The 15,625-nt window shown below is 39.5% G+C and overlaps 1 long non-coding RNA gene across 6 annotated transcripts in view; it reads right to left on the reverse strand.

Moving 5' to 3' along the window:
- LOC111094410 overlaps nt 1-14,755 on the reverse strand; it is a 50,884-nt gene extending 36,129 nt beyond the window's left edge. For 4 of the 6 annotated variants that reach the window (XR_005385284.1, XR_005385283.1, XR_005385282.1 and 1 more), the window contains exons 1-2: nt 14,313-14,423; nt 12,899-13,054 (exon numbers count right to left, since the gene is read on the reverse strand). This is a non-coding gene — a long non-coding RNA (uncharacterized LOC111094410). Of the gene's footprint in view, nt 1-12,898; nt 13,055-13,591; nt 14,091-14,312; nt 14,424-14,571 lie in introns of those variants that run through there. The other 2 variants (XR_005385287.1, XR_005385286.1) reach the window with 2 other exon arrangements.
- Nucleotides 14,756-15,625: the final 870 nt, after the last annotated feature.

Below are 15,625 nucleotides of genomic sequence, written 5' to 3' on the forward strand. Positions count from 1 at the left end.
TCCTCTGAGACGCCAAACAACCCTTGTGAGAGGTGTGACTGCTGGTTGAGGAAAAGGTTTGGGGAGGATAGTAGCTTGTCCATGCTGACACAGCTGTAAGGCCACACCACTGGATGGGGCTGAACCCATTCAGTCATCACACCATGTTTCCGCTGCTTCTATTAGTGAAAAAAAAGTTAAGGTCTCACATTAGGGAACTGGAGTAATAAATTATGGAGTTACCATGCCATGGAATGCTAGTCAGCCATAAAAATAACATAGATGAAGACACATCTGCTTGAAAAGATGTTTGAAATATGCTACTAAGCCAATTATCAGACAGTGTTTATGTGTGGCCCCATGTGTATAAAGAATCCATTTATAAGCACATGTAAGCATAGAAACATCCAGAGGCATAGATACCAAGGTTTAATCGGTGACTGCCTCTAGGTGATAAGGTAATTGTGTCATTTCCCCCCATCTATTCATTTTAAAATTATCTCTCTACTTAAAAAAAGATCAATCTGTACTATTTATATAAAAGTCTTTGCATTTACTTTTAAAGATATATTGGGGGCACATTGACTTGGTATGAGCCTTCCAAGTCATTACATGACACTCTGACTCTGGCCTCTCTGAATTCACATAGCTTCCCCTGGGGTTTTATAAAAGTCATCCTGGACTGAGAATAGGCAGATGCGGGTTCCAGGCCCTGAGCTCATCTACTGATGAGCCCAGGATGTGTCCTGAGGCCAATTCCCAGCTCTCCAGGCCTCAGTTGATGGTGCTCAGGCTAGCTGAGCTCGGAGGCTCCTTCCAGCCCTAACACACATGCGCTTTTATGCATTCAGTTTCTCCTTTAGAGACAGCCTGTAACCATTTCCAGTCCACAAGAGAAAGATTTGAGAGTATGAAATCATTTTGGTCTATAAAAAAGTGTGGATAAACACCTGCCTAACTCATTTTAAGAAATAATAACTCGACATTTATAAACCACTTTGCACAGAGCTCGTGAATTCCCTCCCCAGAGGCTCTGAGTTTGATTCTAGTTACTCTAATTATTTACATGCCTGCGCTGGAGTAGAGTCGAGAATTTGCAACTGGTGAGAAGGAGAAATGCTTCCTCTTGAGAATCCTGGGATTCAGTGTTGCTCTGTTCTGTTGCTGGTACAAAATGCTTCTCTGATGTAGCAAATTACCCCACAAAATAAAGTCTGACTTCATTTCACACCCAACTTTCTTCCCAGCTATATCCCTGGGAGGTTGTTGCTCCTGGAGGCAGCTGAGCTGGGCTGGAATTGCATATTAGAGTTGCAACTTGACCCTATAAGGGCAGCTCAGAGCAGCAGGGCCCCTTATGAGGAGGGTCCTTTTTCTCTGGAAATGAAGAACTTGATCAGTGTTTCCCGCAAAATAATTCTAAGGCTGCTGAGCTTAGATGAGTGTTTAAGGGTTCTGACTCTGAAGTCAGATAAACCAAAGTTCATGTCCTTACTCTGCCTCCTGTTACCATGGAGTTTAGGGAAAATTATGTAACCTGGTCCCAGAAATCTTGTCTGGGAAATGTGGAACCTAATAGCCACTTCATCAGGACATTTGTGAGGATTAAATAAAATCAATCTATAGGGAATCTGGTGTGTGCCCCGGCCATAGCAGGCACTCAACAAATAGAAGCCATTAACCTTACTATGTATAAGAGACCGTGTTTAATCCCTCTTATGAGGTACTTCCCAGATGTAGTCTCCTCGCATGTGAAGTGCATAACAGAAGACAAAGGGAACGGGTCAGAAAAACAGATATTATTACAGTGAATGTCATACACCTTGCCTGCAATTTCCAGTTGGAGAACATTGGGCATGTATATTATGATGTCTGCGGATGCTTTTAGAAGACACTGTGAAAAAGGTAAAAAGATCATGTTATGCTGCATGTTTCATGGATCCTTCTTTTTAATGTTTCAATGTTTTTTGGGTTGTTTAAGGATTATTTTTTTTTTAGCGGAACCCCTATTAGGAAAAATCTTATCAGTTGAGTTGGCCCTTAATTTAACCTGTCCTGTTTCTTACTTAGTTGTTTAAATATCTCTCTCCACTACTAGACTAATTAATTCATTGAGTAATTCATTCTGCTCCAGACCATGTGTTAAATACTCAGTACAGGTGCATTTCCTGCTCTTAAGGAGTGGACAGTCAAATATGGGGAGAAAATGAGTGTTGATTTCATTTGAAAATTTTTCCTCTCCTCCTGCCCTTTAAGGAGGACCAACTGCTGAATTCTTCTTTGTGAAAGAGACTCTAAGTGTAATGAAACATTAGAGGTGCAGTGGCGGAAGACATCCCTGGTAGTGAGGACCTCCAGTGGGAGGAGTCAATCCAGGAAGGAAGGTGCTGAAAAGACTTCATAGGAAGGAAAACTGTTACAAAGGATCAGAGACATGTCATACTTATATTTGTGTTTCTATTCCAAATTCTCTGCTTCCCATCCTGCAGCTATCATAATGTCTTAGATGTGTTGTCCACTGGACCTAATTGAGTCCTTCCAGTTCCACAGAGGAGGGTCTGTTCTCTCAATGGGTGCTGACTTCTCTCTCTGGGAGGGCCCATGAAATGAGATCCAGAGCTATGGCCCAAAGAGGAAAAAAAGTCCATTAGGACAACTGTGTAAGAACTCAGGAATGGGAGGGGGTTTAGAGTTAAATAGCCGAGAGCCTGGAGTCTGGATTTGCCATGTAACAGTGATGTGAACCTGAATGAGTGACATAATCTCTTTAAGTCATGCACATTTGAAATGAAAGTAGTGATACCAGTGCCACCATGAGATGAAGTTTATGAAATCAGTTCACAAAGTTTGTGGAAGTTAGAGGACTCTCATTTGAATTGTAGTTTCTTTCCGTTGACTAGAAGACAGTCCACAATATTTTGACAAACACTTCTCGCTGTCCCTCCACCTGGCTGATTTGCAGAGGAAGATCTGGTTCAGATGGTATCATTTAGAAAATCAGATATTTAAGGCTTGATTAAATGACCCCTTACTCGAACAGAGTGCAATATCAGTACCCTTTAATGATTGTTGCTTTTATCAGCTGGGATTTTATTTGATCTGAATGTTAGATCCCTAGGACAGTTTTTAAAGTTGCTTTCAGCAAAATATACCACTTGATTACCTAAGAATGGTGCACCTTTTATCCAAGTCTGATGAGAGGTCAGTTTCAGTGTAGAACGGAGAGTAATCTGAAGTCACAGAAACTTTAAATTTATATCAACAGTGAATTCTCTGTAGCCCTGCTGGGTCTGTCAATAGAGATCCGCATAGGGGAGAAGAAAAGTGGAATGGTGACACAGCATTCTCCAGGGATGACTTAGGAGCTGCAAGCAGAGGGCATTTTGAAGGTGAGAAGGGCAGGGCGGGAAAGAGGTACGTTACAGAAGTGGCTAATCCAGCCTTTACTCCCGAGTCTATTAACTTACTTGGCTTCTTTGCAAGGAGTTAATTTGATAGGTCTAATGCTATATACACCTCCAAATCATTATTTGTTCTGTGTTTAAAATGGGAAATTGAAGTTTGACAAAGTCATTTAGACCAGCCCAGATCTCATGCAAAGCAATTGGTTCAGAGCTATTAGCACAGCAGATTTCTCGGTCCAGTGAGAGTTTGATGTAGTAGGGGAATCTCTTTGTGATTCTTTCCATTTCAAGCTCCAGACAAACTGCCCTTTCTGGGTCTTTAACTTGTTTCTCTGATTACTTTTTAAGTGTCTCTCAGGAAAGTTTTTCTTCAATTTGGTGCTCACTGATCCAAGCCTTTGCTTCCATCCTCCTCTCCTTGCTCCTTTTTCTTTCTTTCTTTCTTTTTTTTTAAGTACACCATCTTTGAGAAACTGCATCAGATGGAAATCTCCTAAATTTACTGTTTTCCACTCCTCACTTTTTTTCTTGGCTGTCTACTCAAATTTCTCCCTTATACTTTTGCAGTAATATTTCATATATTCACTCTTTTCCTCTAAATGGTTGCCAAAATATGCAGCTGCTTCCTCCTGAATATTGTGAAGATCCACCCTCTTATCTATCAAAAGAGGAAAAAAGACTATTTCCAAACCCCAAATTCCAGTTAACCATATAAGAAATGAAGACTCTCTGGACATCTACTATTTGGTCAACTGGTTTTCTTCTGCTTGATTTTATAGTCCCATCATCCCTGGGTTGGTTGGGTCAGCCTAAGCCCAGGCAGACACAAACATCATTTCCATTGCTCCCATTCCACTATTCACTCGGGTGCCAGGTCCCAGCAGCTGCAGGGGCACAGCTAAAAGTAGCACACTGGACACTTTTAGCCATTTCCCTCCTTGCCAGAGTCGTTGGGGCAGTGAGGAAACATTCTCTCCCTTGATTCTTATTCTTCCTAGCCAATAAAATAGACATCTCCAGCCTGTTTGAGGTAAGAGGAAGAAGTATTTTTGTTTTTTCTTTTTCTGGCTCCCTCCCATAAAAGGAGGGGTGGTGTTTATCTGTTTGCTATGATGATGAGGGTGGAGCATCTAGCTGTCTGCTGTTGGGTAGAATTAATGTGTAAAAGGTTGCAGGTGTCTATGGCCTCCTTCCTTTGTCTCTGTTAATAGAACCCTCTGCATTCAAAAGGGATGAAGCAAGCCAGGATCCTCCAGCACTTCATGGGGTGAAGGGTCTATTCTGCAAGTTTGAAGTTTTTGCGTATATGAAGGGCGAGGGAAGAGTATCCAGAAGCCTACATTGGCTTCAAGTGCAAGCTTTTTCTTCAATATAGTTTTACTAGTACTAATCAGATTATTTATTTATACTAATAAAATTGTTTAAAACCCCTTTATCTATGATTCGATTTGGGCTCAAAGAAGACAGGAAGAATGATTATTATCTCAAACTCCTATAAGACCAGGTGTTTATTTCTTTTAATTTTCTGATTATTAAAATTATATGTATCTAAAACAATCATCTGTATTTCCACAACTAATTTCTTTTTCTTTAGGTATTATGTCAATCCTAAGAGTGAAAAAGCATCTCATGCTCAACATGATTCTAGCAGCATTTCCATGAGAAGGATGGGGTCTCATGGAGTTAATCACATTCTTCTAGAGATGGGGAAACAGACACAGGGAGGCAAGATGAATTGTTTAAGGAGAGACCACTTCTCTGGATAGTAGAGGAGCCACTGATATCTCATTACTTAATGTAGGAGTCCATGCTGTCTCTTTTGCTTTGTGTTCTGCTCTGCTAAACACAGACTATTATTAATAATAATATTATCTATATTATTTCCACATACATTGAGATTTTTTAAAATTTAGTTTGGGAAAATATGAATTGAGTAATTCTACAACTCAGGAGAGGAATTAAGAAGAGACATGATCTAGCTCTTGAAGAGAATAGAGCTCCTTCGTCATAGCCTAAATATAAGTAGATAGGTAGGTGGATAGATAGGTAGCTATATATATATATATATATATATAGTTTTCTGACTTTATTTCTTTAAATTAAGCAACTTTCTCCCTGGTCTTATTTTCTTTTACAGCATTCCATTCCTGTGCTTTTGCCTGCCCCACTGAGTCTTCCTTAGTTTGTATCTTATCTGGCTTATTTGGATACCTATTCACATCTCACTAGCTAACCTTGTGCCTCGGGCAAATGATTTTATGTTTCTGAACTTCGGTTTTCTCAAATCTAAATTGACACCATTAAATGAAACCTCTAGATTCCCTCTAGCTTGAACCTCTAGCAGAGTAAGGTAACTCATTTGGAAAGGAGCTGAGGCCCAGATGCTCTGGCTAGTGAATGTGGTCATCCCCACTCCATTAGCTATTGCTTCTACCAATTTACAGTTGGATTAAGCAGACTTCTGGAAAAATATTTAAATACTATCCAAAATTTTAATTTTGGAGGTTTACTCATGTATAAGCATTTCTAATAATTTGGGGTGCTCTAAGGTCATATCATAGAAAAGGTCATTAGGGAACTCATTATAAGTGAAAAAAAATATGAAGCACACACAACCCCTAAATATTAAAGGGTGGTCTTATTTCTGTCAATGGTTTGGTAAGTGGTAGGAAAGTTCATTTGACACTAGTCATCGTTGACATAAGTTGTATACTCTGGGAGAAATAACATATGGGAGTGGACAAAGCTTTATTTATCATTGTGCTATGATGCTTTAAGGTTCACACAGTCTAGCCCTGGAACCTCCTCTTCTTTCAGTTAAAAATGAAAGTAATGTGCTCCTTTTCATTTCTTAAAATCAGTAATGTGGATCTCTGATCTTAAAGAATGGTGGTATTATATCAGCTCTGCTGCATTCTTATCCTGTCAACATCAGGGCATTGTGGAGTTCCAGGGACATGGTGGCACAGCAGGCATGGCCTCTGAAACAGAGTTCTAGCTTGAAGTGAAACCACTGTGAAACTGCTGGGGCCTGAGTCTAACTTATAAGCCAATTAGTGCATGTAAGCATTCTGGAGAGCATACTAGAAATTTCTGGAAGAAAGGGACTCTATAAGACTGACTGTCCTGTGGTCAAAAAATGTTAAACATTATTGTTGATTAGACAATCTCCAATAGGTCCATTCATTGCCCTTCCCTCGTTCAGCTCTGGATGACATGTGGTCTCCTGCAAGCTCCATTTCTCAAGCATCATCATCTGGGTTCTGGGGGCCTCTGGCCAATGAGAGGCACTGGAAGGAAATTACAGGGTGGAAATAAGGGAAAAACCAGGCTATTTCTCCTCTTCCCTCTGTGCTTCAGGTGTTATCTCTGGCAGTGATTATGTATCTTTGATGGCTTCCAGTTGCCATCCAAAAGGCTGTCAAGGTTTCGTTTCCACTGGGTGATCCTCAGCCTTCTTCTCTTTTTCCCTCCACTCTAGGGTAGAAACAGTTCCTTATTATTACCAATCTCCACTTGTCTCGATGTCCCCTGGTTGACTTCTTAGCCTTTTTTATCGAATGATAGAATATAATCAATTCTCTGCATTAAATTTCTCTCTATTAAATTACCAGAGTGTTTTCTGCTTCCTGATTAGATCTACTGATATGTCAATAAAGCCTGGGAAACCTAATGTTTGAGTCAGCTATTGCCACAATAATGCTGCATAACAAACTCCAAAACCCAAAGGCTTAACATAACAGATTTTCTTCCTATATTGATGGACCTGTAGATTGGATGTTACTTAACTAGATTAGGCTGGACTCCAGGCTTCCAGCTGAGTTCAGGATTGTCCCATGTGCCTCTCCTCTTTCTTAGACCAGGGGTAACCCAGAGCATATGGTATGAACCATCTATCTTCTGGAGCCAAGGTTGAAAGGGCACCATCTACACTGGGGACATGTTCATCTCACAGTAGATCATCAAAGGACAGAAGCTCAGTTGTGCAAGCTCATTTCTGCCCTAGTCACATTACTTAATCTCTCTTTGATTAAAGCAAGTCACACACCAGAGCACAAAATCAAGAGCTAGAAGGGTACATTTGGCCCGCCATAAAGCCAGGCAGGGGTATGGCTATATGATTCTATTATGGGGAAGGAAGCAATTGGAATCAGTAATCAAATCTACCACATTCGGCTGAAAGTAAGATTCATCATCTCTGAAAAATTGAGTCATATCATCATTTACTGTAGCTTGTACAAGTGGTGGCTAACTCATAAAATCTGTTGTACTTGTAGTTGATGCTTTATTTTTTCTGTTTCTGGACACTAATGTTGATTTGTAATTCAGAAGTTATAGTCGTTTTTTTCCTCCAAGGACCTTCTTTTTTACAAAAAAATAGAAAAGTGTCATTTATTATCTCTCAAATTAAATATCTGCTTCTTTCGGCTGCTGTGCCTGGGACCTAAGCCCACATTTCTGCTTTACCCTCCGAGTCCATGCTTGGCTTTGCCAGCAGGGGGTACTGCAGGGAACAGCCAGGTTAGAGCAGGAAATCGGGATTTTTCTCCTTTTTTGCTTCCTGTGGGCTTCCTTTCAGCTCTCTTTGCAGTGAATGTAACGCAGCAAAACTCTTTAATCTCAGCAACAACAGTTCCAGTGGCTTCAGTTAAATCCAGTTTGCAGTGTTCCCAACACTCCCAGCACTAGTGGAGTGGCACCCCCACCTCAGAGGAATCCCTCCTCCAAGGGCCTACCTGTTAATAATTCCAACCTCTTCCCTTTGCGGTTTCTCTTTATTTTAAGGAGTGAGAGCTGCTTCCAGCAGTTGTTTCTACATCTTGCCTTAGTGTTCTCTTTTTCAGTTAGCAGTTCTTTTTCTCTAGTGAATAATTGTTAATACCAAATTCCTTCTTTTAAAATAACAGGTGAAATTGCTGTTTCCTACCAGGAGATACTTTTTCATAGACTCTACTTTTACTTAATAAGGTTCTGCTTCATCTTTAGGGAAGATACACGGTTGTCCAAAATACAAGGAGGAGGGGTGGGAGGAGGGGGAGCAAGGGGAGGAGGGGGTGAGGGAGAAGAAATGTAGGAGGGCGAACAGTCCCTGGTAGGGGCCAGGCTGACCGAACTCAGCTGGCTTTTATTACAGTTCTCCAGGGATACAGATGTCTTTGCATTAAAAAAAGCTGAAGACCTTTTAGGGGATGCCTGGGTGGCTCAGCGGTTGAGCATATGCCTTTGGCCCAGGGCGTGATCCTGGGGTCTGGGATCCACTATGTCTCTGCCTCTCTCTCTTTGTGTGTCTCTCATGAATAAATAAATAAAAACCTTAAAAAAAAAAAAAAGCCGAAGACCTTTTAGATGACCAAGGAGACTGGAGAGTAGTGCAGTCAAAAGAGCAAAGGGGTAACAGCCTTCCCTTCGACATAATAGAATAGCTTTTAATTTCTTTGAGACCTTAAAATTATAAAGTACAGAGATTTTTTTGCAAAGTGGGTTTATTATGATTATCAAGTTCCAAACATCTGTGTATCCAGTAGTTGCATTCTAAATAGGTTGAGGCATGGCCCATCCTGTATTTTAGGGGTTTTCACGGAGGCTTCATCATGTAGGCATGATCCATTATAAACTCCATCTCTAGCCCCGTTTTCCTCTTCTGACAATGGCAGGTGGGGCTGATAGTTTTGAGCTTCTTGTCATGACTGGTCCTTCTGGCTCCATCCAGGAGCCCACTAAGAGTTGCTTTATTAGAACTAAAGATACCTCTATCACCCAGAAAATTCTAAGGGATTTGTGTAAGATGCTCCTATCACCCCCATTACTCAGGAAATTAGTAGGGTTTTAAAATCTGTGTGTCAGAAACCAGGATCAAAGTCCAACTGTTAGCAGGAACTGGGGGCAAAAACCAATATATTCTTATTATTGCACACCCATTCTCACTATGGACCTTCATATATGCCATCCCTTCTGCCTCAAGTGATGTTACCATTCTTAGCCTTAAATTCCTTCCTCCTGGCTAATTCCTCCTTGTCTTCCTTCACAGCTCTCCCCAAACTAGGTTAGGTGCCCCAATTATGTCCTGCTACATTGGCATATTCTTATTTTTTTTTATAGCACTCATCACAAAATACTGAAATGACTATTTTCCACATCTGTCTTCTCCATTAAAATATAAACTTGCAGAGACAAATGTATGTGTTTTGTTCTGCTGTGCCTCTTAGCATAGTGACTGGTACGTTTTCAGCAACCAGAACTGTTCACTGGAGGGCCTAAGAAAGTGCTGGGTTTGTGAGGGGTGGTGGTGGCAGTGAAGCACATGTACATTTTTTACTTGTCTATCATACTTTGTACTCTGTGTATCTAGATCAGTGGTCTCAGGTGACTTTGATAAGCATTTGCTAAGTGACTACACTTTGAGAAGCAAAGCTATGGAAAATGTATCCAAGATGAAGCCCTGTGGCGAAGGCTCTGAGTAGGAAAGAAATGAGGCTTATATGTCTCCATTCTACCCGACTTACCTGCTTTTCTCCTCACCCTTTATATCCTGGGCTTTTCATCTTTCCTTAGCCAAAATATATTTCTTGAAAAGTATATATATTCCTGAGTTGAGGCAGAAAAGTGTAAATGACCATGTGCCTTGTTTAATGTTGTTTACATTTTTAAACAAATCCCCTGTTTATTTTTTTAATTTTATTTATTTTATTTATTTGATTGAGAGAGAGAGAGAGAGAGAGAGAGTAGGGTGAGCAGTAGAGGGAGAGGGGGAAGCAGATTCTCTGTTGAGAAGAGAGCCCTATGGGGGACTTGATCCCAGAACCATGGGATCCTGACCTGACCTTAAGGCAGACACTTACCTAACTGAGCCACCTAGGTGCCCCAAACCCCTGTTTATTTTAGAATGAGGAAATATAACTCTTATTGTGTGATGTTAGGTTTAAGGAGCTAGTGAGGAAACAGGAGACCACACTCGCAGTCAACCACAGACTTGATTCACTTAGGAAGTGCAGCCCCAAGAATGGTGCCTGGGACAGGGTGGGTGCACAGATATACTTGTTGAATCAATAAAGTCAGACCAGTCCAGCATATTTCTCAGTGAAAAGAAAAAAAGTATACAAATGTGCATGTACAGAATATCTGTGCCATTATGGGCCGCCTGGAGTTGTCCATGAGATTCATTAAAAAAAAATAATAAACCACACACACACACACACATACATCCTACTACCTACAGAGTGGTTGCTCATCATGAGAAAAACTGAAAATAAAATATTGTTAAAATAGATGTTATTCTGGCTGAAAATTTGCACATTTGGTAAATGATTCACTCTATTAGGTGGGCAGAAATAGGCACAGAAAACGAACTTGGGAAGAACCATTAACTATGAGATGCTTGGAATTAAAAGTAGGGAGAAGCATAAATTTCTGTGCCCAATCTTTGCATCCCCCCACCATTATGAAAGATTCTATCATTTCAAAATATAGAGATTTACAGTCTCTGATTTTTGGAAACTTCTCTTGAAGCTCTTGGTACTTTCCAAAAATGGGTGGTCAGTAACTCTCTGTAGAGAGGACCTCCATTGTGGGGGGTAAGAGCTGTCCTAGGCATTATAGAGAACAGAAAGGACAACATGCTGTGTTCTCAAACATTCATTATTTCAGTGAGGATGCTCATTCCTTATGGATACCCTGATGAGCACCAAGCAATGTTGATGGATTGGTAAGGCTCATAGCCTGACTCCAGTATTCCATCAAGGTTAGATATGCTCTACTCTGCTGCCTTTTTGGTGGTTTTGTGTTTGCTTCACTCTTTTCCTGTCTTTTATACATGCCTCCACGTGACACTTATTGATATCACCATTGCTGAGTTTGGGCATTCTTCCAAAGAAACTCAGATTTGCTCTTACTTTTCCATCCAATAAATTCATCTGTTAAATATTGGGAGAAGAATTCTGGAAACTCCATCACTAGTTTGGCAACTATCACATTTCTTAGGAGAAGAAAAATCTTCAATCTAGTTGGAATCATATTTCTTGTGCTGGAACAGATTTAGGACAAAAAATATATTGCACTTTTGGGCATGGACCTTGATTTTTCAACATATATCTTCCATGTGTTAGGAACTGATGATGCACATTTTTCCCCCCTTGGGGAATCTACTTTTCCTTAAGGCATTAAATTGCCCGCTCAGATGTATAAAGTATCCAGTACCTTAAATGAATGTGCTAATTAGCAATGACAAATTTATGAACATACACTAGAAGAAAGGGGAGATTAAAATCCTGTTTTATTTAGGTATTTTATGTTTACAAAAAGGAAAACAAATTAAGGTAAAGTGACTTCTTTTGTCTAGCTGACAATTTAGAAACAAGAGGCAGTCATGCATTGTGTAGAAGGAGGAGAGGGAACACTATCCTTTTTATGCCTCTGGCAGATACTTCACACGAATAGTTCTTAGACTCTGCCATCCAAGGGCACCTGAGGAAGTCCCCATGGTTAGCCTTGCTCAGGCCTCTCTGTCCATTGCCTAAACTCCTCCATCCAACTGTAATCCAGTTGATCTTGTAGGTTACCACCACTTAATAGTTCTTAAACCTGGCCAACTCTAATACCTGTTTACTTTTGTGACATTTTCGTTCTCTAACTCAATGGTTCTCAAAGTGTGATCTCTTCCCCAGCAGCAGCAACACCTGGGAACCTGTTAGAAATGTATACTCTAAGGTACAATTCCAGACCTATTACATAATACATTTTGGGTGGTGCCCAGCAGTCTGTGTTTTAACAGGCACTCTAGGTGATTCTGATGCATGCCCTAACTGGAAAGATCTTGCTTCCTAATTTGAAAACGAAGATTAAAAGATCGTTCCTTGGTCTGAGTCCAAAGTAGTGAACAAGTAACCACAGAACAAGTATTAAACCCATACTAATCAATTAGTGATAGCCACATGCTTCTGAAGGTCAGCCAATCAGTAACGGCATCACTCCAGGAACTGCTCTGAAAGTCAGCTAATCCCTAACTTCACAGCTGAAAGTCAGCCAATTTCTAAACACTCCCACTTTAGAAAGTCTGCCAATCCTTGAACACCATGGTTCCTGAAACTATGATACCAAGTTTTGCTTTATACAGAGAGACTAAGATATATAAGAAATAGCTCTCAATTGCTTAGTAAGCAATAAATTTAGCTTCTTTGTTTCACATGCATGTGATTGGGAATTTCTGCCATCAATAAATGGATCATTGGTGACTTTGAGAAAGTAAAAATGTGTACAGTTTCCCTTTATCCTTGGGTGTTACATTCCAAGACCCCCCAGGGGATGCCTGAAACTGTGGATAGTACAAACCCTATATATACAATGTATTTCTCTATACATACATACCTCTGATGAAATTTAATTTATAAATTTTGCACAGTAAGCAATTAATAGCAATAACTAATAATTAAATAGAACAATGATAACAGTATACTGTAATAAAAGTTATATAAACTTAGCTTCTCTCTCTCTCTCAAAATATCTTGTTGTACTGGACTCACCCGTCTTGTGATGAGCCAGTTGACAAAATGACTATGTGAGGAGATGAAGTAAAGTGAATGATGTAGGCGTGACATAATGTTAGGCTACTATTGACCTTCTGATGATACGTCAGAAGGAGAATCATCTGCTTCCAGAATGTAGTTGCCCCTGGGTAACTGAAACAGTAGAAAGTGAACCTGTGAATAAGGGGGCTCTCTGCAGTATTCAGAGAAGATTTGAAAAAAATTTTAAAAATTAAAAAAAAATGTTTAAAAAAAGAGAAGATTTGCCTAGCATTATTGAAATTTTCATGGTGAGGACAAGACATAATGTGTCTTGTCCAAGACAAGGACCAAGTATGAATCAGATAGAAGACTTATTTGGTAATCAGACTATATAAGAAAAACAAAAAATGGGATTTAATAATTATTCATTATTATACAGGCATCATTATTATAAACAATGACTGATCACCTTATAAAAGGTTGGTATATAATAATAAGAATAATGAGTGGAGAAGAAATGAAGTCGTGAGGGTGGTTTTGGTGCTAAATCATCATTTCCTATAACAGGAAGTCAAGGTAAAAAAAGAGAAATATGGAAGAGTTGAAAAGTAGATAAAACTAAATGATAATAAAAAAAAACTAAATGATAACACAATGAACATCAAGTAAACTTTAAGGCAATCTAAGAACTATTTGTTCAGCACATACCTCTCCTCTAAGATGCTGGAGATATAAAAGTCAAACTGTTAGAAGAGACAAGCTGTAAATAATTTCAGCACACTCCAAAGAAGAAATTAATGGATTCTGACAGTAGTGATGTGGTGAGAAAAAGTTACAAAAAGAAAACCATGTGAGTCAGGTCATTTAAAGATGGGTAGACCCTTCCTAGCCAGACTGAAAAGAGAAGAACATTCCAGGGTGAGAGAGAAGCAGGGCAAGGGCAGGGGAGTGAAAATAAGAATGAGATTTGGGAAAGAGTGAGTAATTGAGGGAAATGGACAGAAGTGAGGCTGGAAAGATAGTTTAGGTAGTTTAGGGCCAGGTATGCAGAGCCTATACATCATGATCAGGAGTTTAAATTCATTCTGAAGGCATAATTTTCATTTTAACAGAACCAATAATGTCAATTTTAACGTCTTGGTATAAACTTAAGCTGGAGCAGACTAATGTTTACTGTTCTCAGTAGGGATGTGTTATGCACTGAATTGTGTCCCTCCAAGGTTATATGCTGAAGCCCTAGCTACCAATTTCATTGTATCTCTAGTAAGGAAGTAATTAAGGTTAGATGAGGTCATAGGGTGGGCCCTAATCTGATAGAATTAGTGAGACACAGAGTTTTCTCCCTCTCTCTCTCTCTCTCTCTCTGTCTCTCCTCCACCCACCCCTTTAATCTCTCTCTCTTTCTCCGCCCCCTCTCATCCCTCCACACCTCTTTCTCTGTCTCTCCACCATGTGAGGACACTTCAAGAAGGCAGCCGCCCACAAGCCAGGAAGCGGGCTCTCACCAGAATCAAACCATGCTGGCACCCTGATCTCAGACTTCCAACTTCTAGAACTATAGGACAATAAATCCCTGTTGTTTAAACCACTCAATCTACGGTATTTTGTTATAGTAGCCCAAGCACACTAAGAGAGGTACTACTGACATTGGTTGGAACAATCTTTTACTATATAGGACTATTCTGTACCTTCTAGGATATTGAGTCTGGTCCCCACTATGAAATACTGGTAGCGCTACTCTGTCGCCATGACAACCAAAAAGTGCTCCTGCGGAACTCCAAATGCCCCCTTAGTGGGAGATTATAATGTTTCTGGTAGAAAACCACAAAAAGAAGCTATAAAGAAGATTACTATAATTAAAATAGGATCCACCGGTACTTCTTCATGATCTCTTAGCAATTGCAAAGGAGGGCTTTTACTTATCAAGAGTAAGACAATGTGATAGAACAAAGAACAACCTTGATAATTCTTCCCAAGCATCTATGGGGTTGGGATGAGGTCTCTAATTTTGAGAAAGCTCTTGATCCCTTGTCTTGCTGCCAAATGACTAAAGCATCATATACTAATGAAAAAACAAAGGAAAAAACAAGCCCTTTGCCTCATGAGATAAATAAAACCCAAACAAAAGAAAACAGTAAGGGAATATACTGTTTAACACTAATCTCCAAAATAAATAAAGCCTTGAGTCTTTTCTGTTAAGTTGCTTACCCTTTAGGAAAAAGTCATCTCTAATTTTTGCAATACTGAATTTGGCAGATGTATGATACTTTGAAGATAGAATAATTGTATGAAGAAATTGCTGTTTATCTCACCCTAAAAAAGATTAAATTTAATCTTGGTAAACTTGTGAGGTTTTGTTTTCAAAACTACAGTGTCTTTTATTTGAAGAACCCAATTTTTCTGAACTCCTTTTAAAGCTCTTCAAGTAAAAATACTTTAGAATATTTTAACTACAGCTGAAATTTCATCATGCTCTTTTACAATTAGAGGCAATTATTTCTGCTTTCTATCACCATAGATTTATTTTTCTCTTCTTGGACTTCTTATAAATGGAATCAGTCACTATGATTATTTTGTGTCTGGTGTTTCTCATTCAACATATTTTTGAAACTCATCCATATTGATGTGTGTATCAGTAGTTCTTTTTTTTTTTCCGAATGGTATTTCAGTGAGTGGACATAATAGTTTGTTTATCTGTTCTTCCGTTGATGGACATGTGGCTGTTTCCAGGTTTGGCAATCA

Source organism: Canis lupus, chromosome 37 (genome assembly GCF_011100685.1).
Source record: "Canis lupus familiaris isolate Mischka breed German Shepherd chromosome 37, alternate assembly UU_Cfam_GSD_1.0, whole genome shotgun sequence".
In the NCBI taxonomy this organism is placed as follows: domain Eukaryota; kingdom Metazoa; phylum Chordata; class Mammalia; order Carnivora; family Canidae; genus Canis; species Canis lupus.